The sequence below is a fragment of the Cyprinus carpio genome, chromosome A24 (genome assembly GCF_018340385.1).
Source record: "Cyprinus carpio isolate SPL01 chromosome A24, ASM1834038v1, whole genome shotgun sequence".
Lineage (NCBI taxonomy): Eukaryota > Metazoa > Chordata > Actinopteri > Cypriniformes > Cyprinidae > Cyprinus > Cyprinus carpio.
The window spans coordinates 24,520,854-24,548,330 of record NC_056595.1 but is presented as its reverse complement, the minus strand read 5'-3'; the positions used below and the strand labels follow the sequence as shown (position 1 = coordinate 24,548,330).

Sequence of the window (27,477 nt, the reverse complement as noted above, 5' to 3'; positions counted from 1 at the left end):
AATACCTACATTTATTTATTTTTATTTCTATATGTATATATATATATATATATATATATATATATATATATATATATATATATATATATACTCACTATATATATATATATATATATATATATATAAATAAATGTAAAATGTATATATATATATATATATAAAATTGGAAAGAAAATATCCTAATCATCCTAAAATAGTCTTCATTTTTTTTCTTTCAATGATAATATATATATATATATATATATATATATATATATATATATATATATATATATATATATATATATATATATATATATATATATATATATATATATATATATATTAATTATTTTAGTTTTAATTAACAATAATAATGATAAAACAATAATTAGTGGATGTTTGCCATTTTTACTAACTGCTTAAATGAGAGAATATATATATATATATATATATATATATATAATAAATTGAATAAAATATTAATGTTTACATTTAAGGTTTATTTATTTGAACTGCATATAAAGTTTCCAGTACATACATTTTTTTATAAATCTGTTTTTAGGAGCAATAAAGCACTATCTTCAAATTCCCTCAAATTCTAGTAAAATAAATAAATAAAAATAAATAAGTAAATAGAATAGTAACTTTAATGCTACAATTATAAGTAATACAATTATTATTAATAATATGGAAAAATAATACATACAAAAATGTAATATAAAATAAAATATGAATGCCTAAATTTAAGATTTATTTAAAATGCATATAAAGTTTCTAAAGTAATAATTAAAGTGATGTATATTTGCCAGTCATACATAAATGAAACGAGTCAGATTTCTACCATTAGATGGAAAATAAATAAATAAATAAATAAATAAATAAATAAATAAATAAAATTGTCATAGTTTATTCTTAACTACTTACAGCTATTTGGTTTTATTTAAATTCTCACAATGCACTCATTCAAATGGATTAGAATCAGTATAAATTTGTTCACAACTAAAAAGTATGAGCTTTGTTAATGTTTATAATAGCTAGCTGGAAATATTTATTTTTGTTTTTGTTTTTTGTTTATCATAATGTTTTTGTGTTTGAGGAGCAGAGGATCACCACTTGCAGCAGCGAGCAATATTTAGTTAAGTTCGAAGTTGACCTTGACTTTGGTCCAGTAGTACTGCGTGCTGTTCATCTCCAAGCACTTTCGCTCTTGTTGTTGATGAAGGAGGAGTTGAAGAAGATGAAGCCGATGCGCGTTCAGCCTGGCGGCGAACTTCAGCAGCCCGAACCAAAGATTGACTCCCGCGATTCTGAAGATCAGCCAGAAGATCAGACACACACCAGCCTTGCGTTCACTTGATGGGCCGGGATCAGGCGCCCGATCAGAAGCGTTCACCACCACCTGGTTACCGTGGAAACACAGCGTCCGTCCGTCACTGACCTCCAGATCAGAAACCAAGCAAAGCCTTAGCGCCCGCCCGCTCTGTCATTAGTGATTTATGAATGGCAGCTGGCGACTGGCATTTATGCAGAACTCCGAGAGTGTCAAAAAGCACTATAAATGTCATTTATAAAACATGAGTATTATTAAAAGCTGGATCAAATGCATCAGAGAAGTGCTTGGTTAACAGCAAACCTCAGAGAAAAGCTGGTAGAACTTTAATGCCTACAGGTCCGCAGCTTCACCCCAAAATCTAAGTAAATAATATATAGATTTTCACTACTTCTACTTCTAATATTTATTAATATACATGCACACACACATACATATGTAATATGTGTGTGTGTGTGTGTATTAGCTATCAATGATATTATCCTTGTTAAAATACAATAAAATAGAAGTTATTTATTTAATAATATATAGAAAAATATTAATGGCTACATTATTTTTCCAGTCCATTTACCTTTATATTCCTCAGATTTAACAAACTAATAATAATTGATTCATATTTGTCAGTCAAACATAAATGAAACTAACTAACTAACTAACTAACTAAATAAATTAATAAATAAATAAATTAATTAATTAATTAAAATAAGGTATAATTTATTATTAACTATTTGCATCTATTTGATTTTATTTAAATAATTATTATTTATTCCATATTTAATTTAATTTAATTTAATTTAATTTAATTTTATTTAATTTTATTTTATTTTATTATTTAATTTAATTTAATTTAATTTAATTCTATTTAATTCTATTTTATTTTATTTTATTTATAAATCCACATGGTTAAAATATGAATAAAAAGCAAACACATTAAGTTTCTTAATTTGTTTATGCTAAAAATGTGTAATCAAATAAATAAATCTTAAATTTAGGCATTAATAATTTTCTATATGTTATTTCTTAATTATTTTTTTAAAAAAAAGGATATAAAAAAAAAAAAATTCTAAAAGGTCTTTATATATATATATATATATATATATATATATATATATATATATATATATATATATAATTTTATAATTTTGTGGGGGGGGGGGCTGAAATTAACCATCCGTGTCACATTTCATCAGATTATATCAGATAAATAAATTTGTTAAATAACACACGCTGCTCATTCTTTGTGAATATCCGTGTGAATAATTAGCACTGTGTGGAATAAAGCTTGTCATAATCCCGGAACACGTCAGTGAACGTGAACGTGCCGGCTGTACTGAGGGGATGTGAGAGTGCTGAGCAGGTTTTGATGGAGGTCTGTGTGAGACAGCACTTTCTGGGCTGTCACTGTAAAGCGGCGTGACGTTTAATCTGATTTGCCAGATTTACGGCCAGCGGACGGGGAATTCCTCGCCTCTCCTCGCTTTCACTGAGCGTGCAAAACTAAAGCAGAGCCGTTCACTTCAGTCCGGACAGAACTGCAGACGCACAGCAGATCAGAAGCATTACAGAAACACAACACTATATCAGCATTAATGCACTTCTTTAAACCATTTCAAATCTAACTTTATTTCTTAAATTATAAGGCAAGACACACAGGCAAAAATATTATCTTTCATGCACTTTCATAAAGTGTTGTTTCAGACTCGTGAAAAGAAAACATCCAAAACACACTTATAAGTTTATTTTATTATTTTTATTTTAGTACTTGTTTTAGACTAGTGTAAAGAAAACATCCAAAATAGAATTTTTAGTTTATTTAATTATTATAATTATTATTATTTTTAGTTACAGTTATTTTAGTATAGTTTATTTTATTTACTTTATCTATTTGTGTCTGTAGAGTTAAAAAAACTGAGACCATAAAATAATTATTATTATTCTTGAAATAAAATAAATTTTAACTCGAAATAAAAGAAAACTTAACAAAAAACTTCCCAAAAAAAGTGACATTTCTCTTTTCATTTTAATTTAGTTCATCTTAAAATCTAAAACTGAAATGAATGAGAAAACTATAAAAAAGCGTATATTTTTTTAAAAAATACAAAAAACACAAAACAAAAATTCCTAAAACTTTTAACAAAAAATTTAAATATAAAAAAAGCAAATATAAAAATAAAAATTAATTCAAAATTGTATTAAAATTATAATCATATATAAATGCATCAGAGAAGTGCATTATAAATATTATTATATAATTATAAAAATTACATTTAAGACATAAAAAACAATAATAATGAAATTAAAATTAAAACATATTCTTAAAAATTATAATAATATATAATACTTATATAACTCAGTACATGCATATACACATTTAACAGATTTACTCCTGTCTGTATTCTGGTTTTATCCAATCTTCAGATTAATGTTCTGGAAATTAATGCAGATTTAATTAAATAATGCCTCGTTTGGATATTTTAACATACACATATTTCAGTCAGATGGGAAGGTATAGTGAAATCTATTAGTTTAATGTTTTATATTCACCTGTGTGTCTTGCCTTAAATCTCAAATGGCTGAAATATCAGTGTATAAATATTAAAATGAATACAGGAACGTGTGGTGCCAGTTCGGTGTGTGTGAGGATGAGGAGGGGGTGAAGATAACACTGAGTTTGTGAGCGATGAAGAACACACATGCTAACAGCGTTTCTGACATTCAATTATCCAGAATACTGATGGTGTTTCCCGGCGGACAGAAAGCTGCTTCATCATCTGCCGCTTTCTGCTCATTTAATAATCTACTGTAACACAAACACTACTGTACACATACACCACGCTAAACGCCTTGTAATACTGACAGCAAATCAAACACAATCACACACGCAGCTGCAGGAAAAGAAGATAACACTGGAAAATTAACACTGAAAGCAAGAAAAAGTCCTCCAAATGAGCATTTAATAATAATACAATTATATCTACTTCTGTCATTTAATTTGTATATTTATTTGATTCATTTTAATATTATCCATCAATGAAAAATCTATTCAAAACGTCACTGTACTTTGTAGTATTTTAATTATAAAAATATATTCAGCTAAATAATTTATTTTTGTTTATTTTATTATTTTTAATATTATCTATTAGTGAAAATAATATATATATATATATATATATATATATATATATATATATATATATATATATATATATATATATATATATCATTTTTAATTAAAACACATTTATAATTAGTTCTAGATTTTATTATTTTATTTTAAATATTATTCATGAGTGAAAAATCGATATATATAATGTAATGTTTTAATCAGAATACATTTTTAATTATATATTTCATTCTTATATTTATTTTATTATTTTTAATATTATCCATTAGTGAAAAAAATAAGATATATATATATATATATATATATATATATATATATAACATTTACAATTAGTTCTAGATTTTATTCTTTTATTTTAAATATTATCCATCAGTGAAACATCTAAATATCACTGTATTATGTGATATTTTAATCAAAATAAATTTATGTTTAATTATATATTTTATTCTTATAAATATTTTGCCAATTTACCATCAACTATCAGTGAAAAATCAAACTCTAATATGTCACTGGCTTAATATCATAAAACAATAAATACTTTTATATATTAAATGCAAATACTATCTTAAATGTATTTATTTATTTATTTTTCTTTTTATTCATTTTATTAATTTTAATATGATCCATTAGTGGAAAATTTTATTATGTTGTATTTTTATTTTACGTTATTTTTTAATTCCTTTATTCATTATTTTATTCAAATCCACTCAAAATGTCACTGTATTAATTTTTCATTTTTTATTTTCTGGGTTATTTGACAAAATAATCCCATAGTTTCGTCGCCTAATACTGGAAAGTCTTTCCCCTGCTCTTTCCCGTTTCCCTGTAAAGCCTCATGAGACGTTAGATTTGAGGTTAGGTCTGCAGGAAGATTAAACGGATCAAAGTTGATTAAACAGAAGTGCAGTGAGAATATGAGAGAGAACAAACACTAATGCTGCAGAAACACAGCACAGAGGGACAGTGTTTAGCTGTGTGTTAGTGTCGGAGCGATGGAGAGAAATAAACCAACACAAACAAAAACACGATTTTACTCTGCTGTGAAAACACGAAAACGTCACATTTCACACTAAAAATCTAAAAATAATAAATTATATTGTTTAATGTAAATTAAGCTTTTTTTTTTTTTTAAGTACCATTGTGATTTTTATTTGTTGCATTATTATTTAAATGACAATTAAACATGTTTTTCCCAAATTTTCATTTACTTTTATAAGAATTTTAGTAAAAATGTGATTTAAAAAAAAACTTAATTTTCCTCAAAAACAGCTTAATATTTTGATTTTGGACAAATGTGACCTCAACATCATTTCAGACCACTGATATTTTCTTTATATGCCATTAATAAGATTTTAATAAACTATTCAAGCAATGTTACAGCAGATTAAAAGACAGTAACCCTGTTTAAGCCAGCCTAAACTGGTCTGGTTTGACGGTTTTAGAGGGGTTCTGGATGCTTGTCAACAGGGCGAGACCATCTTAAACTTTAAACTCTTAAAAATTAAGATTCTTGGTTCTTTAGGGAACCAAAATCGGTTCTTCCATGGCCTCGCTGCACAAAAAAATAAAAATAAAAAAGAACCATTCAGTGAAGAACCATCTTTTCTTAGTGTGAAGAACTTTTTAATAATCTAAAGAACCTTTTGTGCAGGTTCCATTGATGTTTAAAGGTTCTTCATGACCATAAACCAATATAAAGGCTCTCTCTATTGGCTTCTATTCGGTTTCCATGAAGAACCTTTAACATCCATTGAAACTTTCCGCGGTTCTTAAATAGTGGACAAAACGTTATTTAGACAATTTCAAATGTTCTGACCACACACCAAGAAAAAAAGGTTCTACTAACGGTTCTTGGGAAAACAAAAAAAAAAAAAAAAGTTTCTCCAAAACGGGTTCTTTGCAATGAGGCCGTAGAAAGAACCACGCTTGGAAACTTTTCAGTTGATTAGTTCTTCTTCTTGGCGAAGAACTTTTACTGATCCTAAAGAAACATTTGTGCCAATTGAAAATTTTTAATGGATGTTAAAGGTTTTCTTCATTAAGACAACATCAATGCCAGTACACTCCTGAAACATAAAAAGGTGCTTTATTGGCATCTGTGGTTCCATAAGACGAACAACTAACATCCATTGAATCTTTTCAGGTTCTTTATAGTGAAAAGGGGTTCTTTAGATCATTGTGTTTTTCACAAAAGAAAATAATGGTTCTGTTTAAAACTGATCACTAAAGGTTCTTCAGGGAACCAAAAATGGGTCTTATATGGAACAGCTTCTAGAGGTACCCCTTCACAGAAACTTTTATGTTAAGATTTTAAGGAGTGAGTTCTTAAAAAGGAACCATCTTTTCTTGATTAATCCAAAGAACCTGTTTCCACTATAAAAAAGAACCTTTTGTGGCATTTGAAAGGTTCTTATGAAACCATCAATGCTAGTAGTACATAAAGGCTCCGATTGGGCTTCTACTGGTCTCCACGGGGGAAATTTTAAAAGCGATGGAACTTTACCAGGTCCAAAAAGTTTTTTTATTATATCATTAAATGTTCTTCACACCAAGGGAAAACAAGGATCTTTTAAGAATTGCATACAAAGAACTGGTTTTCTATGGCATCAATGTAAAAAAAACCCTTTGGAAGCTTTATTTTTAGGAAGGTGGAACTTCCTTTCAAACAAAAGTTCTTTAGAGTGGAAAAATGTTTAAAACATTCTGCTTCTTTCACTGAAAAGTTCTTTGGGGAGCCAAAAATGGCTTTTCTGAGTAAAACCCCTTTAAGAGCATACGACCATAAAACCACCAAAGGCTGGTTTAAGAAGTCTTGAGAAGATTCTAATGACCGATTTTTCTCTCCCTGAAAAAATACTGAGCCTTCCTGTTTCTGTTAAAAAAAAAATAAAGTAAAATCGCCTTGTGGGAAACCTGTTGCATGTACAAACAGACAGAGAGCGACGAAGGTATCATTTACCCTCATGCCTTCAAACGGCGGACAGTGCTCTCCAGCGGTCTGAGAGGGCTCTGAGCGTTTCGGAGAGATTTGGATGGCAGCAAAGTCCGAGAATACAGCCAGCGTGGTACGCGCACTACAAGGCTTACGAGAGACACCTAGCAAGTGCCAAACCAGAGCCGAGAGAGAAAGGAAGAGATAGAAGCGCAAAGGTAGGACAGCATTACATCCACATACCGCTACACGTCCTGCGGGAAGGAAGCGACGCGGACAGACTCGGGCTAGAGGAAGAGAGAAAATCGGAGGGGGTTAGCACTTTATCCACGGACACCTGGTTTCCTGGGGAGACTGAAGAGGAGGAAATGCTGTTGTTTAAGCACAATTATGGTTTTCATCCCTGCATCTGTTGCAGCCTGTGAAGGACTGAAGGGGGGTTTAGAGGGCAGCTGTCTATTGAGTCTACTCAGATGGTGCCTTTGGTGCAGGACTGTGATCAGAGGCCAGGTGCCTACACATCATTACATAGCCTTGAGAGAAGACGCAGTAGCGCGGAGGAGGCCGCCTTGGGCGCCCGGAAACGTCCCATGGCAGAACCAGCAGGAGCCAATCTGATCATAATGACCACATTAGGCGTTGCTGCCAGACCAATCACTGGAACCTGCCCGAAGCGGAATGCATAGCTGTGGTTTTTAGTTTCCCATGAGTTCGCCACCCAAGTTCATATGTTCCCATATTAATCAAATGGGATTGTTGAGTTCACGTTCCAGTCAGTCTTTAGAAATTAAAAAAGTAAATGCATTTCATGTGCATTTAGTAGCTTTAAAAAGTAAAAAAAACAAACAAATAAAACAATAATTCTCATAATTATATTCATTTTTATCAAATTGAAAAAAAAAAAAACATTTAAGTGCAAAAGTAAATGCATTAAACAATTTTAAAAGTACTTGATGTAATTTATTATAAATATTAGAATAAATATTATACTATATTTAATATAATTTCATATTATACAAATATTAATTCTAAAAATTATATAAAAATTTAAAATATAAAAAGAAAACTAAAAAATAAAATCAGAAAAAATTCAGTGTTAATATTATTCATGTTAATCACATTGGATTGTTTTGTTCATGTTCCAGTCAGTCTTAATAAAAAATAAAAAAAAATTAAATATAAATCAATGATTTCAATGCCAAAGTAAATGCATTTCATGTGCATTTAGCTTTAAAAGTACTCATTTATTATTTTTAAGTTTTCTCATTTTTTTATGTATAAATTACTGGAATCTAGAATTTCCTATTATTCATATTAATCAAATTGGTCAATGTTCCAGTCCGTCTTTAGAAATTCTTGAAAAAAAAAAACAAATTATAATAAAAAAAAAACAAAAAAAAAAAAATATATTATATATATATATATATATATAATATATATATATATGATATATATATATAATATATAATATAATCTTAATATATAAAGCAAAAGTAAAGCATTTAATGTGCATTTAACAGCTTTTAAAATACTAAATCTAATTATAATTTAATACAATGACAATTCATATTAATACATTGGAATTAATTTGTCCATGTTCCAGTAAATTTCAGAAATATTACTCCAAATAATATCCACTAATATTACTCAACAGGTCAAATTTTCTGAGAATCTTTCACTAGAATCAATTAAAATAAATTTAAAATTTATTTATTCTAGATATTAAAATTTGATAAAACTCATATTATTCCAATAGTACAAAATCTTTCATCCAAAGTGAATTATACAGCATTTCATACATCATTTTTCATGCATCTCCTGGGAATCAAACCCATGACCGTTGTATGAGCTACAGGAATTTAACACACTTCTGTGCTTTTAAATACATATTTTAAGCACATTTTTTACATCATCTCATCAAGTGTCAACAAATTGCATAACATGAAGTCTAATCTGAAGAGACTGTTTCAAAACTACTGTATTTGCTCAGTAGTTAATGAACAGTGCAGTGAAGGTGGAGGTGAAGTGTGTAATTTCTGCAACACTTGCATCAGCAAACAGATTTCAACATCAGAAATAATTACACACTTCACCTTTCACATCACAACTTTAGTGTCTTTTAGTTGTTTTGTTTATGGAATACTTTGCATCTGCTTTTATTCTCATCGAATGGAGTCACACAAATAAAACACAAATCCATATGAAAGCACAGATCAGTTTCACTGCAGAATCTGGACAGCATTCTCATAGAAAGTGGTTGTTTGTAGTTTCTTTGGTCACAGTAACAAATGATGATTTGAACTGGTAGAACAGATGAATGATTTCTACTACATACGGTTTATAGAGTTGGAAGCTTAGAAAACTAGAATACCTAATGAGGAAAAATAAAAAAGTTATGGCCTTCTAATATGATCCCATTAATATTTGTATATAGTTCCACATATGCACAGCAGACATGCATTTTTCATGTTTTGTTATTTTTTGTTTAAAATTTCATAATTATCTGATATTATCATTGAGAGTGTTGCTTTGGGGATTATTTTGTATTTTTTTTTTTTGTATTTTTATGGTGTGATGTATGTTTTGTTTATTTTAATGTATTTATGTTTTTATTTAATATTGTCGTATTTTTTAGGGGATTTTTCGGTTACTAAATTGTAATGTAAATACGAATCGTTTTTAATCCATTTAATACCTGTTAATACTTTTTGTGCATAGAAAATAAAACCTGAAAATGAAATTTCCATTTCTTAAAACGGTTGTAAATCTTTTCTTTGTTTTTAAACATTTGATATTACGTGCATTTTTCCAAAACATAGGTTTCTCTAAAATAGTGAAAAAAAATAATACAATTAGTTTTTTTTTTTTTTTTTTCTACTTTATACATTTATTTTTTAAATATAATATGAACTTGTACTGTATATATATATTTTTTTCTAAGTTTAATGGAGTTTTTTTTTTACAAGAAATAACTATTTTTACATCATAATTTCATGTTTAATTCGGTGTGTTGCTTTTTCTTCTTTGAAGTTATAAAAATTTACTAGCAATTTTCTAAGTAAAAATTGTTTTAAAGTAAATCCTACAGCATTTTTATTTTATTTTATTTTATTTTTTCAGTACAGGTTCTTATTGTATCAGAATCAAACCAAATATGTGCACAAATACAAACTTATGCACATTAACTACAAATGTCACTGAGATAAAGCGGCCAAAAGGCTCAAACAGGCACTGTATCACTGGACGGAACCTACAGCTTCAAACAACAACAAAACAACATGTCATCTTTTAATGTTACTAATGAAGTGCTGCCTTAAAGCTGAACCACTGACTGATTTGATTATTATACAACAGAAAAGTTGCTCTCTGTAAACCCGAGCTCATTCAATCTTCCTGATATTTTAAATGTTTTATAATAAAGCACTTCTGCTGTTATTCATTCATTGCACTTTGCAATCAGATGCTGGGAAAGTAAATTGATGCACTTACATCTACAATGAGAAAGTCCAGCCAGCACCAGTAGTTGGTGAAGTATTTCCTGAAACCATAGGCGATCCACTTCAGAGTCATTTCCAAGATGAAGATGTAGGTGAAGATCTTGTCTGGCGTATTCAAAGAACCACTTTGACCACTTTCCTTTGTTCAAATGTAAATGTCTTCAAAATTTTTTTGCCTGAAAAGGACTTAGAAGCACCAGTGTGCTTAACAAAACCTGCACGTACCACAGAACGAGCTGAGGAGACTTATGAAGGCCTTCAGTGCTTCATTCGCTCATCTGTGTCACGTCATGGTATTAACACATTCGACAGTGTAACTGAATGAGGACAGATTGGGACAATCTGCAGCAATATGACAGAGACAAGGAGCATGAGCGTTTGATTAAAGTGATGTTTAGATTAATGACATATAATGTGCCATATTATAAAGCAAGAAGTAATTTGGGTTTAGACTAGGCTTTTTTAGTATCACTGAGATACTATTATAAGGGTTAACTAAAACTAAAACCTAAAAAAAAAAAAAAAGTTACTTAAACTAAAATAAACGTTATTTGGAAATAAAATAAAATAAAATAAAATAAAATAAAATAAAATAAAATAAAAAGATAATAATAAAATAAAATAATTTTATTTCAGTTAATTGCCAAAGCAACATTTTTTTTTATTTTGTCTTGATTTGTTTTAAAATAACTAAAAAAAAAAAAAAGTTAAAGTGCATATACAGTTTTTTTTTTTTTGCTGATTTATTTATTTATTTATTTATTCAATTTTAGGTTTAGTTATTTTAGTACATCATGTTAAACTAAATCAAAAAGAGAAATGTTGCATAAGAATATTTATTTTTTATTTTTTATTTTATTGTGTATTATTTATTTATTTATTTATTTCAAATATTGAATATGTTTTTTTTTATTTGTTATACTTTAATATGCTTTTTTTTTGTTAGTTGTTTTTTTTGAACATTGTTTGGATAGTTTACTATTATATTTTTATTTATATTCTATTTTGTTTTTATTTTTATGTCTTCCGTGTTTTATTTTAATTCTAGTGAAAATTTTAGTAATGTAGTTTTTTTTTTTTTTTGCCATTTTTACTAGGTTTTTTAATATGTTTTAAATAATTTTTTTTTGTTTATATTTTATTTCCCAGTTCAAAATTTATCTTAAGTTACAAAGAATTTTTTAAGGTTTTCCGGGTGTTTAATTTCATGGCTTAACTCTAAACATATGAAAATGAGAAAATGTTGCCTTGGCCACCTAGTTGAAACTCAAAAAATACTTTTTTTTTTTTTTTAATTCCAGTGGTTATGTTGTTGTGTTTTTTTGTTTGTTTGTTTTTATTGTTTGTTAACTTATAGTAAACCCTGGTTTGGACCACTATTCAGGATGAGTAATGATGATGAATTTAAATTCTTGGATGATCTATTTCCTAGTTATTAAGCATCCAGACTCGTTTGTCTGAAGCGGTTTAACTCACTGCCCATATGTGCACCGATGTTAAACCGAGCATCTGCGTCGCACAGGACTTTTCCAGCTGGTTTTTGCAGACTATGGGGTGTTTTCTCATTTTCTGACTTACTTTACTGTTTTCATGTTGTAATCGATCAAAGTGCACGTCTGAAAGAACAGCTGCCTGCTGAAAAGCTGCTGGTAAATGCCACCTAAAATAACCAGCCGGTCTGCACAACATGGCACCCAGCCGCAAGACCGAGCTCTGACATTAGCCTCTCATGTGCAACTCACACGCAGGACTCTCGATCTTTAAGGAAAAATGCACAGAACTCTTATATAATGTTATCAGTGGGAAGCTATTTTGTCGCTATGGCATTTAATGTTGTTCTGTGTCATGCATAATCTCTCACAAAGATAAGGTAAAGGCAATACAAAATCTATTTTTATGTCTTCCTGGTCTTTGTGTTGCAATCAATTGCTAATATATAAAAGGTCATGCTTTTATATATTTTATGTCAAATTGTGGTTAAAGATTACAAGTAAAAGGGATTATGAAGTCTTTCATGTTGAGTTGAACATAATAAATAATACTATATAATGATTAATCTTGGGATATTTAAAAAGATGAACACGAACATGCAGAAGTCTCTTCTGCTCCACAAAGCGGCCTTTCTTTGATCAAAAGAAATACAGTAAAAGTGAAAAATATTATTATTGTATTTTTAAGCAGCTGTTTTTCTATGGTGAATATCTGTTAAAAATGTAATTTATTCCTGTGTTTCAAAGCTGAATTTTTCAGCATTATTACTCCAGTCCTCAGTGTAACATGATCTTTCAGAAATCATTCTAATATACTGTTTTACTCCTCAAGAAACATTTCTGACTTATTATCAATGTTGACAATAGTTGTACTGCCACACATGGCTTCATAATGAAAAAATTTATGCATTTTAATTGTCATGGATTCACAGATGAATAGGGAAGTTCAAAAGAACCAGGCCATTATATAAAAAAAAAAAATTTGGCAACATAATAAAGTTATTTACTGGTACTTTTGATCAATTTAATGCATCCTTAGTGCCATAAACAGAAATTCCATTTATATATATATATATATATATATATATATATATATATATATATTATATATATCATATCTATTATATATATATACTAATAATGACTAAACATCAATCTAAGTTATAAATAAAATATGAAAACTACTTGAATGCACCCTTAGGACCAGAAGTCAATCATTTTTTTCAATTGGAGCATTAATGATGAAAGTTACTTACCATGGAAGCGTAAAAGGCGATTACTGAGCCAAAAACCACATTTCGCTCTCTTTTGTTTTTTTTACTTGATGAAGCAGTACACAATGCATGCAAAAATCTCACCAAGCAGCAAAATCAATAATGGTGGTAATTTAGCATTTAACAGGGCGGCCCGTATCGAAAGACCATGAGTAAGACTGCGATTATTTCACCAACCTGACTAAAAGCCTGTGGCACGTGTGATGTAGATTAGTGTCTACTCTGACATCTGCGCATTTGCTTCTGCGTTGACCCAGTCAGCAGGCCTTCAGCCGCATACAGGCCAGCTAGCAGGAAGTGAGCTACCGCTTCCTGCCAAAACACACACCGTAGAGAGACAGTTTACTGCCGTAGCGGTTTTGATAGTCAGTATGCTGTCATAAGGTCAGTCAAAAAGCAAGCTAAGGCACAAGTAAGAGAGACTCCAGGCAAAACATTGCTTTTGTCATGCACTGCTCAAGATTGAGATTTTAGCTTCCAAAACCATGTCTTATTTCAGCCAATATACTAATTTAAGTGTTTATTTTAGTATAATCCAGTATAATTGAGAAAATATTATAGTTTTGATTGATATTTTGAATTAAATTCTATGTTCTGTTATCATTTTAATACTAGTTAAAGTTTTAGTAATGTAGTTGTTTTTCTACAGTATATAGTCTATATAGTTTTCATTAATTTTTATTTTAGTTATTTCAGTACATTAAGTTAAACTAAATAAAAATGAGAAATGTTTTCCTTGGAAACTAGCGAAATTAAAGAAGAGTATTTAAAAAATATTATATTTTTTAAATTCCGGTTAATATTTCTTTTATTTCAAATAACTATTTTTATGGTTGTTAGTTTTGAAGTGAACTATAATACCCCTGGTTTGGATCAGCATGGTGGGATGAGGGGTAAAATGATTCATTTTAACTTTTGGATGATCTATTTCTTTAAAGGTTTCCTATTTATTACGTATCCAGACTTTTTAAGGGTTTATTTTATTGAATTTATCTATTAGCGTCTGTAGATTTCAAGTACAACACATATTTCAAAGTTTTATCTCCACTTCAACAGCGCTTACATACACCAAAACTTACAGTTTTATTCCTCTCTATATTCTGAAGGTTTTTACTGAGGGGTTTGTTGATTTATCATTCACATCATTTTATACAGCACTTTATTCCTAAAAACATAGCGAAATGTATTTTCTGTCTGTTGATAGTATTTTGTGATTTATGGAGTGATAAAAATAGATATCCAAACCCTCAGAAAAACATTTACCATTAATATGTCAATAAAATCAAACAAGGAATCTGAACCTGGCTTTTTCCAATGTTCAGATTATTCTCTGGAATTGTTCACAAATTAGTCCACATTTAATTTGATCATGCCTATTCCCCGGAACATAACATTTTCAGAACCCTCTAATACAAAACAAATTTTCTTAATATACCCGTGATTAATCAACTGTAAAGTATGTGTTATCTATAGTTAAAATTTTCACCTGCAGTCTCTTGCCTTAAGCAACAAAACCCACTACGCGATGACCTCAATGCAAACAAGTTTTAACATTCAGTACAAAATAAAAATGTCAGATTTAACCCCACAGCCTCCCTGCGAGGGATCATGAAAATGATGAAGGACTCAAACCGCTTGCTCCACTATTGAAAACACGTCTTTCTCAGATGCCACCCGGCTCCACCAGACCCTCGGACGTTGATATCACAGCACTTAAAGTGACGTAAACAAACGGAAAACAAACCAGAAAAGATTAATGATTAATAATTGGGTCAATGAAATAAAATTGTTCCAAGATGATGAAAACATTTTAAAATGTAATATTCTTATTTTAGACTCTTGTAGTTTTGAATAAAATTTTATACCATATTCAACAAAAGTTCTTATTGAATAACTCCAAAATCTAGTGTACTGGCTAAAAAGTAATAACATGTTAAATAATCAATATAACTAAATAACAAACTTTGTATAAAATGTGTGTGTGTGTGTGTATGTGTGTGTGTGTGTGTGTGTGTGTGTGTGTGTGTGTGTATATATATATATACACACACAAAGTAAAAATAAACACATGCACAAATATCATGATTTTTTAATATTTTGTGGGGAGTGTCTACAGGGGTCAGTGCAATGACAATTATTCCTTTTGGATTGTTTTATGTTATTTATTTTTTTGGTCACATCACACTAAATATACCCTGTTACCATTTCCAAACTATTTAATAACTTAAAAATTATAAATAAACTAAAATACCCAACTTAAATAATTTTTTTTTTTTTTTTTTTTTTTTTTTTTTTTTTTTTTTTTTTTTTTGACTTAAGATTTGTAATAACTGTATTATCAACTGGTTGTACTTTAAATAATTTCTACTTAACAACATTAAACCAACGTGAAAAATAAGTTCTATTAATCGACTTTTAAAAAATGTAGAAATTGTTCAACTTATTTTTGATGAGTTAAAGTAATGTAAACAATAAATGGACATGACATACCAGATCATATTAATTTTTTACCGGGTACCGTTGTAAAACAAAACTGTGTTTTTAAAAAATAATACTAATAATATTGAACTATGCCAATCTACATAATTTTCCTGAAATAAATAGATTATTCTACAATAATTGAATCAGAAGGAATTCAGACTATATAACGTTGAGAGATTCCATCACAGGCATTGTGCTGACTTTTCCACTTCAAAACCTCTTTGTCAAAATCAAACATTTGACAATGCGGAATTGCAAAGAGCTTCCAAACACTTCAAAAAGATCACAAAACACCGATCTCCAGTGAGAACGTGGAGACTAGTAGCCGAACAAGGCTTCTACTTGCGTGTAATACAAATACATCAGTAGAAATAAATGATGCCGTCAGCGTTGGGCTTCAATTAATGGAGCCCCTACGGGCTGCTGTACCAAATAATACAAGGTACTTAATCCTTGATAATTCGTCAATCTTCTGCATTCGAGACGCAGCTTTTATGGGACATAATCCCAGCCGGTATCAGTGACGCGCTGAAAGTCACCGCCTGTATTGTTAATACAGTCCCTGCCATGAAATCTCATTTGAGCCTTGCATACACGTCAAAAGCCAGTCCATTATCGCATCTGAGCTTCTTCACAAGTAAATTATTGCCTGTAAACTTAGCCAACAGGGTTATGGTAACAGGGTTATAACAACTCCATTTGTTACCCCATGCTCCTGCTCGCATTGGCACGCACTCAGACAGTTTAGCAACCCAGGCATCACCATTCTTTCAAGCAATTAACAGCCAACAACGCAAAATCAAAAGGGCCCAGAGTATGGAAGTTATTGGTGACTTCATTGCTTCATTGCTTCTTGGATTTGATTTCTCAAAGAATATCCCATGAACACTGACTCCACACACAGCTGTACAGATATTCGTGTTTAATAAGCGCGGTCACTATTATGAAGAGCTTATACTTAAGGTTAGAGATCTGAGTACCAAACTTTACACTTAAAATGTGGCTTACAGAATTGATTAGTACATTATATTAAGAAAGAATTAGGTTATCCTAAAGAACATTATATGAAAAGATCTGGCCCCATGTTTTCTGTGTAGCTGGTAGTTTATTGTATTTCGAATTTCCCTGTTTCATTTTTCTTTTCTTGTTGTATAAGGTATAAGTAAATATTTTATAATTTTTTTTTAATTAAAAAACACATTTGTAAATTCACATTTATCATCATCATTATATGTATATATAAATTATAATATTTTTATATTGTTACCTTTCAAATTATTCATATTTATTTATTTATTATCCAATTTTAATCTTTAGTTTGGCATGGCTTGTAGGATGGTGTTTCTTTTCATTCTTTATAGTATCTGAAAGTTTTGTTTATACACATGAAATAATTTTTAGACACAATTGTAAACAAAAAGTGATACGATTTTCGTGAAATTTCAAAAAAAAATATTTAAACTTCACATTCAAATAAGTAATCTAACTTTTAAAGAATTAACATATTTTAAGGAAAATATAGCCGTCTGATAGAAACAAAATATCAAGATTGTTGTTGATTTAAAAAACCAACAAAACAATACAAACAAACACAGATAAAATTGTATCAGTTTGAGTTACATATTATTATTACATTCAGGAAATAAGTGTCAAATACTAGTAAATAAAAAACAAAACGTTTATAAACATTATAACCACGTAAAAACAAGTATCAGCAGAATCCTCGCACTTCACAGCAAACTTTAAACCGAACAGTATTTAGAACAGAAGAGGAATGAACCATATACAGTATAAAAACAAACCTAAATTATAGTGGCATTCATTCTAAACAATATTATATGTACTCTAAAGTGGATGTTGTATAAAATGCATTATACAACATAAACTTGTGCTCTCATACTTTCTCTCATTCAGTACAATCAAAATGTTTTTTGACATTAATTGCATGATATAAATCACTTTAGAATATGTCACAGCATGTTTCAGATGATAAAAACAAACAAAACAAAAACCTTATATTACGAAAAATATGGTACATTAAATCATAAATGGCTGATGCTTTGATTTCTCCTTTAAAGTAGTAAGTACTTATTGCATTGCACTTTTTTCAAGCAAAGTTCCTAGGCAAAAAAGTGACTGAAAGCCTCTTTCTCCTTTGTGGGCATTCCCCTTCCGACATGTGTGAATCTGCCCTTTTGACTTCTTCTCAGCAGAGAGCTGTTGACTGATTCATATTCAGTCATGTTAAAAGTGTGCTATATTGGATTTATTAGGTGAGAAACCCGATCTCATCTCGAACACTGCTGAAATGCTGAACGCACAAGCGAGAATTATCAGAGGAAATACATGGCAGCTCATTTGCCATAATTTTGTTCACGTCACTCCTTCAAACAGACAGCCGTTCAACGGGCCCAGCCTGCGCAGCCATCTGATTGTTTTCTACCACACAGCAATGAAGTCGACAAGCTTATAAAGTGACAGATCTGAGGGACACAGAGATGGTTGTGTAAGGTTTTGTCACACAGACACATTGCACAGACACAAACTTTCAACACATGATCACACACACAAAACACACACCACACACACACACACACACACACAAACTTTCACACATGCACACACACATGCATGCACACACAAACACACACAAACTTTTCATGCACCCGAACACACACACACACACACACACACAACACACACACACACACACACACACACACACACACAGCACAAACACACACACAAACTTTCACACATGGCACAAACAAACACACACAAACTTTCATGCACACACACACACACCACACACACCACACACACACATGCATGCTGCACACACAAACACAAACTTTCAACATGCACCACACACAAACTTTCACACATGCACACACACACACACACACACGCAGGCATGCACGCACGCACACACAGCACACACCCACACACAAACTTTCAATATGCACTACACACACACACACACACACACAACACTACCACACACACACACACACACATGCACACATGCATGCACACACACGCACACACACACACACACACTTTTACACGTCTGCGCTCAGATCAGCATTTTTAACATGTTGAGATGCCTCTTATTGGGCAGGCGGTCGATACATTAAATATGGAGAGTCAGTCATCATCAAATTAACATAGGACCATTTCGGCCTGACGGGACGGCCTTTTCAAATCTTTGCTGACACAGGATATTCAATTCAATGCCCCATTGCCCTTTTAAAATGCCAGCTTCACTGGTTAAAAATGCTTTATATCAAATCACCTGCACTTCAGAACGAGGGTGAACAGGAGGATCATGACCGACACACGGACTCTGACGCCTGTGACTGTCCACAGAAAACACGACCACTGGCAAATGTCTTGTACTTCTCCATGCATTTTCTCTCCATATATATATAATGTAAATTACATTTTGTTAAATATTTATCAGAAATATTTGTATTTTTGTAAAACATGCAAAATATATATAAACATAAAAAAATTTACAACAAACAATTAAGTTGTTTTGTAATTAAATAGTTTAATTTCGTCATAAAATAAAAATGTGTAAATTATTTCTAAAATTATATATATATATATATATATATATATATATATATATATATATATATATATATATATATATATATATATATATATACTGTATAGCGAGAGAGAGAGATTTGCATTCATATAATGTGAATTGGGGGCTATTAGATTAATTCTATAATGCAAATAATGTAAACATTTATTTATCAAAAATACCATTATTGACTACTTCTTTGCATTAACTAACTCTGTGAATTTGGAGGATAATGTATTAATTAAGAATGAAAATAGTGTAAACATGAAAAAAAACATATAAACAAAAAATTAACAACAGAAAAAATTAAGATGTAAAAAAAAAAAAATTAATTAAATTCTAATTGCTGACATCAGCGCATTGAATTTAGCTTTTTAACGATAAGATGGAAAATTAATGTGATTTTTACATCTGTAACTCAACTTTTTTGTGTTTTACATGGTTAGTGCTGTTTGATTTGGGAATGAATCAATATTATTGATCATCAGAGTAAAAACTGCAGCTGAAAGTTGAATGCTGTTTTACTGCGCACAGTCAGGAAGGCAGTTTTCTGGATCCATGGCCTCTTTCAGCTGTCTCAGAGTACTCATCCTCCTCCTCGCTCGGGTTTCCTGAGGTCAATCGTGCTGCCCTCTGATAGGCTGGTGTCATCCACTCCTGAGAAAACCAAGAGAACTGCCAATCAGATCCCCCAGACCAATGAGATTAACACATTTGTCACTTCTATTCCAATTCCTAGAGATTACAAACTACAACAACAAATTTATTTTCAATCAGACGATGATTGGCTTGAAGTTAATAATTGTATTAGTATATCTATAAATAAACTAAAAAACAAACAAATAAATACATAAATATATAATCTATATTAGTATGTCTATAATAATAATATAAAATAAAAGAAATAGTGAATCAAACAAATAAATTAATAATTGTATATCATGTAAATTAGTATTTGTATGTATACTAGTAAATGTATATTAGTATTAGCATATTTATATCTAAATAAATAATAATGATAAAATAATAATAGTGATAAATAATTAGAAAATCTAAAATAATTTGTTATAAAAATAATAAACAATAAACAGGTGTATTTATGTAAATAAAATAAATATAAACAAACAAATAAATGCATGCTTATAAATACATTATGTAAGTGGTATTATTATGTATATTAATAAACAAACAAACAAAGCCTAGTGCTTTCAATGACTGTCCACTTTGTGTCATGTGGTCAAAGGTTAATATTCTGAATGCAGGGATTTGTCAAAAAGGAATAAGCAGGAGTGTTGAAAGCTTTGTGTGTGTGTGTGTGTGTGTGTGTGTGTGTGTGTGTGTGTGTGTGTGTGTGTGTGTGTGTGTCAATGTCATCTCAATGTCATCAATGTGTCAATGTGTATTCAATCGAGTTCAGCGCTGACAGTGATTTATTCTGGTATTCAGAGGTTAGCGTGTCTCCAGGTGCGACTTTCATTTCCGTTTTCAAACTGTGACAAACTCAGTCCATCATCACGTCTCTTCAAATGAGAGGAAGCTCATGCTAAGTGGAGCGCTGAAGTGTGTGCAGCAGTATGTGTGTGTGAGATCGCCATGTGGGGAGTCCAGTGAAATTTAACACCAGACTGGCCCACGGCTTCCACAGGACTATAGGAAGACCACACGATGATTGCATGCTTCACTGCTGCCTCATTGTTCCACACAAGAGAAACAACTGAGAAGGAGACGCAGGGAACAAATATTTAAACACCTGTGAAAGTAAAACGGCATTTTGTGGTTTGTAGTTCATGTCCTATAAAGAAGGCTGTGGGATGTTTATATTTGATTCTAAACACTGACAAACAATATGCATTTAATATGTATTACAAAGAAAATTAATCAAAAATATTGATTGAGCACAAGACTCAGAATTTAAGATAAAATAAAATAAATATTACCAAATAAGAATATAAATAAATATTAGTATGAAATATAATAAAAATATGAAAATATAAATAAATAAATAAATAAATACTACTAGTGTATAAAATAAATACGTGTATATTGCATGTTTAAATTATTTTTCATGATATTTAAACACATTTTCCCACCAAATTCATACTACTTTAAATGTAAAATATTTGTTTTGATGCTTAGAATATATAAATATTCATTATGATAAATACTTTACATATTTTAAAATTAAAAAGGGCTATCAAATGTTTAACAATAACCATAAAAATCTTTTTTTTATATTTTTTGTTAGTGGATTTTTTTTTTTTTTTTTTACAATAAAGTAATGTAGATTTAACCAATTTTTGGATTTAATAAGGTATTGCTTGGTTAGTCATGCAAAAAAAATAAAAAAAAATGAATTGTCAAAAATAGGCTTCATATTCTTTATTACAAAATAAAATGCAGTGTTTTATCTTGATTTGGCTATCTTCATAAATACTTTACACATTATAATTCCTTCTAAATTAAAAAAAAATGATTAAAATATTGAATTACAATTTTATTTGTTTTTTTGTTTATTGTGAAAAGTGTGCTTTATTGTGATGAAAATAATTTTAACAATGCAACAAAATTCATGGCCATTAAAAAAGGCTTAATTTCCTTTGTGCCAAATAAAATATTAATGCAAACTTTTAAGGTGAAATATGACCTGTTTTTTCTCTACAATCTATTTAGGCTTGCAGTCTTTTTGAATCAAAGCTCTGGGCATTTCTAAGGATTTTTATTCTTTTTAAAGTGATGAAGAACAGAAGAAGAAGACAAAAAGCAGATATGTGATATTGGCCCATCCGTATGAGCGTAATCCAATTTAGCTTCCAATTCTCTCTTAACATCAGATTTTAACATCCATCCAGTAATCCTTTAACACAACAGACTTATCAGCATTTCCTAAATCACGCAGCTGTCATGTCAAATAAACCCAAACTTTACTCCAAGTTACTGATGCTTCAGGGCTGCTTTTCACTGCTATTGTATGATCTGATGAGACTGAAGTGAAATGTGATCCAGTTATTCTGAGCACTCAATCATTTAATATCGCCTGACATTTTTGTCAGTGTCAGAAAGTGTGATGCCCATTAGCATGCAGCTTTGTTCATCTTGCACACAAACTCAAGTTTGCATGTGGTTCTCGCAGCACATGAGGAATCCCAGTGCTGCAAACTGGCCACAAAAGCCCTATAAATAACCTCCCACAGGCCTGCGAGAGCCTGGATGTGGCATTCGGTGCTGGAATCTAATGAAATCAGAGCCGTTTGAGTACCATCAGCAAGAGCGGCCGCTCTAATCACAATGATTCGACAGAGACTGGAAGTGAACGAGCATCAATAAAAAAAAACCAAATCCCAACACTTCACTTCCACCTGCCGAGAGCTGATGTCCGTCAGTCACACAAAACACATCAATAATTGCTTCTCTGTTTGTTGCTGTCGTATGCCTCTAGTCTGAGCTCCGTCACGTTATTTCTCTATCGTCTATTTTTTTTATTGTTGAAATCCTATTTTTATACGCCATGCATTTTTTCGTTTTCTATGAGCGTGTGACTATATCATCTATCGTATTCTACAATAAAAACAATCAGAGCGCCTTGTTATCACTAGTTTTATTTTGAATTCAGAGTCGGCTAGTACGCTTATAGCCCATTAGCATCATCAAGCGTGGTTATTACGCTAAAACCCGCGTGCATCGCGAATCGCTATTCACACACATTCACACATTAGCTTTACTTTCACTGTTACTTGCTTTAATGGCGGATGTTTGTCTACCTTTGATTGACAGGTGACGACACGTTCGAGCTGCATTCGGTTGCATCTCGAGCTGGAGGCCGTGGAGAAGCAGAATTGGGGTCCTGGAGCAGAGGCAGGCCCAGCTGAGAGAGCGGGAGGCCGCGCTGGAACACCTCCCGGGCTGGCGCTCACAAGTCCAGGGTAAGTATACAGTAGCGCTGCTAACAGTCCCAACCACCTCCACCCGTGTGTTTCTCTGCACCAGGGGACGGGTGCGCAAGGACCGCGATCTGCCCAGATGTCCTTCACCGCCGGTAGCGGGACACCCGCGGACCCTGGGTGCATCCGCCCAGCGGAGGACGCTAGCCAGGCCCCGGGAGACGACTTCTCCCCCTCCGGTCTTTCCGAGATCTCCCACACGGAAACCGCTTCTGCTCCCCCTCCGCGAGACGGAACGACGACGCGTGATCGTCGGAGACTACCGCGTACGACACGTCCGTGCTCACGTTAGCCGAAGGTAAAGTGCACACTCACTGTTTCCCTGGTGCGTCGTGTTCACCGATGTTTTCTGCGCCAGATACCCTGCGATCCTGGAAGGGCCGACGAGAGCCCCAGAAGCGGTCGTGCGCTACGCCGGGGGTTACACGACACCACGCGGCGGCGGCCGGTAGACGCTGAAGAGGGACTTCAGGGAGCCTGATCGAGACAGTTAGCGTGGCGACGCCATTAGCGGCGATCATAGGTGTCAGGACCACTGCCCACGTATCGGACGGGGACACGAAAGGTTCAGTAGACTTTTTTGCTCTAAATGAATGGTTATTGTCATGGTGTAAGAACAGAAACTGCTCTTTGTTAATGGTGGAATCTTTTGCAGGGCGACCTAGGCTTTTTCGGCTGATGGCCTGCACCCAGCAGAGTCGGGGCTTGAGCTGCTCTGGGACCCAACATCTCAGGACTCCTGCGCTCCATTTTGACTAGTAAAGAAGAAGCCAATTCTCAAATAACTGCTCATGATGGCTTTTGTTCTACCCATAGAAATATTAGAAATTGCTGCGCTGTCAATCTATTAAGACTGTGGTCTGTTCCCGAATAGTGAGAGTCAAAATATAAATTTAATGTAGGATCTAGAAATAAATCTTATCGTGCATTAAGCGTTCTGAAAAACGTAAAATAAATGAACAAAAACAATTGTTAAAAGTTTGGGCTCATAAACATTAGATCACTCACACCCCAAAGCAGTTGTATGTAAAAATGGAAATGATCGACAAAATTCATAGTTTTGATGTACTCTGCTTGACTGAGCCTGGCTAAAACCAAATTATATATATGAGTTGGACTAAATGCAAAGGTCTACTCCATCAAACTACTGTTATAAACATTTTGATCCCCCGTCAGACTGGTGCGTGGGGGAGGTGTTGCAACAATATATAGTGATATTTCTCAGTGTTATTTTAGAAAACAGGATACAGGTTTAAATCATTTGAAATACTTATGCTTAATGTTACACTGTCAGATATGCAAAAGAAATCTATTGTATCTCTTTCTCTGGCTAATGTGTATGAACCACCAGGGCCATATACAGAATTCCTAAAAAGAATTAGCAGATTTCCTCTCGGAGACCTGTTGGATTTTGCGATGATAAAGCGCTTATGTGTAGGAGATTTTAACATTCAGCTATTGATAATACAAATGATGCACATTAGGACTTTAGTTTACCTAACTTATTAAACTGTTTTGGAGTAAAAGCAAAAATGTCACGGGCCCCACTGCGTTTTTAATCGTAAGCTGGGCTTGGTATATGCGCATGGAATGCGATCTTACTGGCTTTATAGATCTCATTACCTCAAAGTGATGAAATCAGTACAACCATTTTATAAACATATCGTGCATTTTCATTATTGATGACAATAACTATATAGCACCAGCGTTATGATGGGGCGGGAGACATGTGTTCCAGCCACCAGAACGGGTTACTTGGAAGTAACTGCCGCAGTTTTGTCTCGCTTTTATGTATTGTTGCCATAAATACATGAACTGGAGCGGGAATGGGAAACGGCGGCATGGGCGCCGTATTTCTTCACCAATGCGGTGTTTAGAAGCTGTTTGCTTTGCATCAAACTGAAAAAAGGTTGAGAAAAACATTGCTGTGCCGTGATTTTTAACAGTAGCTTCTGCAGCTCTCCAGAAAGAAAAGCTTCGTAGTCATGGCGCATAAATGGAGAAAAAGCTTAACTTAGAGATTTTTTAGGAATTGCGTGGAAAAACATAGTATATCCAGCTATATTCCACAGGAAGCTCATAGAAAACAACCAAAACAATCCAAGGTTTTTATTTAGCACAGTGGCTAGATTAACAAATAACCAGGCGCCAACCGATCTAAATATTCCCTCACAGTTAAATAGTAATGACTTTATGAATTTCTTCACTGATAAAATAGATAACATCAGAAATACAATAACAAATGTAGATTCTACAGCGTCTAATACTTTAGGTTTTATCTATCGCACCCAAAGATAAACTGCAGTGCTTTACAACTATAGGACAGGAAGAGCTAAATAAACTTATCACTGCATCTAAACCAACAACATGTTTATTAGATCCTGTACCCACTAAATTACTGAAAGAGTTGCTACCTGTAGCAGAAAAACCGGCTTCTCAATATTATTAACTTCGTCGTTATCTTTGGCAAGTCCGTCCAAAACCATTCAAGCTGGCGGTTATTAAGCCTCTTATTAAGAAACCACAACTAGATCCTAGTGAACTGGCAAATTACCAGACCCATTTCAAATCTTCCATTTATGTCTAAAATTTTAGAAAAAGTTGTGTCTGCTCAATTGTGCTCCTACCTGCAAAAAAAATGATCTCTATGAAGAATTTCAGTCGGGTTTCAGGCCCCATCATAGCACAGAAACTGCACTTGTTAAAATTACAAAATGACTTGCTTCTTGCTTCAGATCAAAGCTGCATCTCATTGCTAGTTTTACTTGATCTTAGTGCTGCGTTCGACACCATAGATCGCGACATACTCATAGATAGATTACAAAACTATACAGGTATCAAGGGGCAGGCTTTAAGATGGTTTAGATCCTACCTGTCGATCGCTACCACTTTGTTTATTTAAATGGGGAGTCATCTCATTTTATCACCAGTAAAATATGGAGTGCCACAAGGATCTGTCCTAGGTCCTCTGCTATTTTTTAATATACATGTTGCCCCTTGGTAATATCATTAGAAAATTTGGGATTAGTTTCCATTGTTATGCTGATGATACTATATATATGTCAACAAGACCAGGTGAAACTTCCAAATTATCGAAGCTAACAGAGTGTGTTAAAAATGTAAAAGATTGGATGACCAATAATTTTCTCCTATTAAATTCAGATAAGACAGAGATATTCCTTATTGGACCAGAAAACATTACACAGACTCACCGTAGATTACAATTTGCAATTAGAGGCGGATGTACTGTTACTTCCTCTACTGTCAAAAATCTGGGTGTTATATTAGACAGTAACTTGTCTTTTAAAAATCATATTTCCCATGTTACAAAAACAGCATTCTTCCATCTTAGAAACATTGCCAAGCTACGAAACATGTTACCTGTTTCTGATGCAGAAAAGCTAGTTCATGCGTTCATGACCTCTAGACTGGACTATTGTAATGCACTGCTAGGTGGTTGTCCTGCATCCTCAATAAACAAGCTACAGGTAGTCCAAAAATGCAGCGGCTAGAGTCCTTACCAGATCAAGAAAATATGATCATATTACCCCAATACTACAGTCTGCACTGGCTACCTATTAAGTCCCGGTATCAGTTACAAAAATATTGTACTTACTTATAAGGCCCATGTGGCTTAGCTCCTCGTGCCTAACTAGTCTTCTACCGCTACAACCCATCAAGCTCCCTAAGGTCACAAAGCGGCTGGACTTTTTGATAGTACCTAGGATAGCAAAGTCCACTAAAAGGAGGTAGAGAGCTTTTTTCGCATTTGGCTCCCAAACTCTGGAATAGCCTTCCTGATAATGTTAGGGGTTCAGACATATTTTCTCTGTT

At 32.2% G+C, this 27,477-nt stretch overlaps 2 pseudogenes; both read right to left on the bottom strand.

Annotated features, from left to right (window-relative positions):
* The window catches only part of LOC122135431, a 189,959-nt pseudogene that overhangs the window by 46,464 nt on the left and 116,018 nt on the right, over positions 1–27,477 (bottom strand).
* LOC122134576 overlaps positions 1–27,477 on the bottom strand; it is a 77,287-nt pseudogene that overhangs the window by 1,894 nt on the left and 47,916 nt on the right.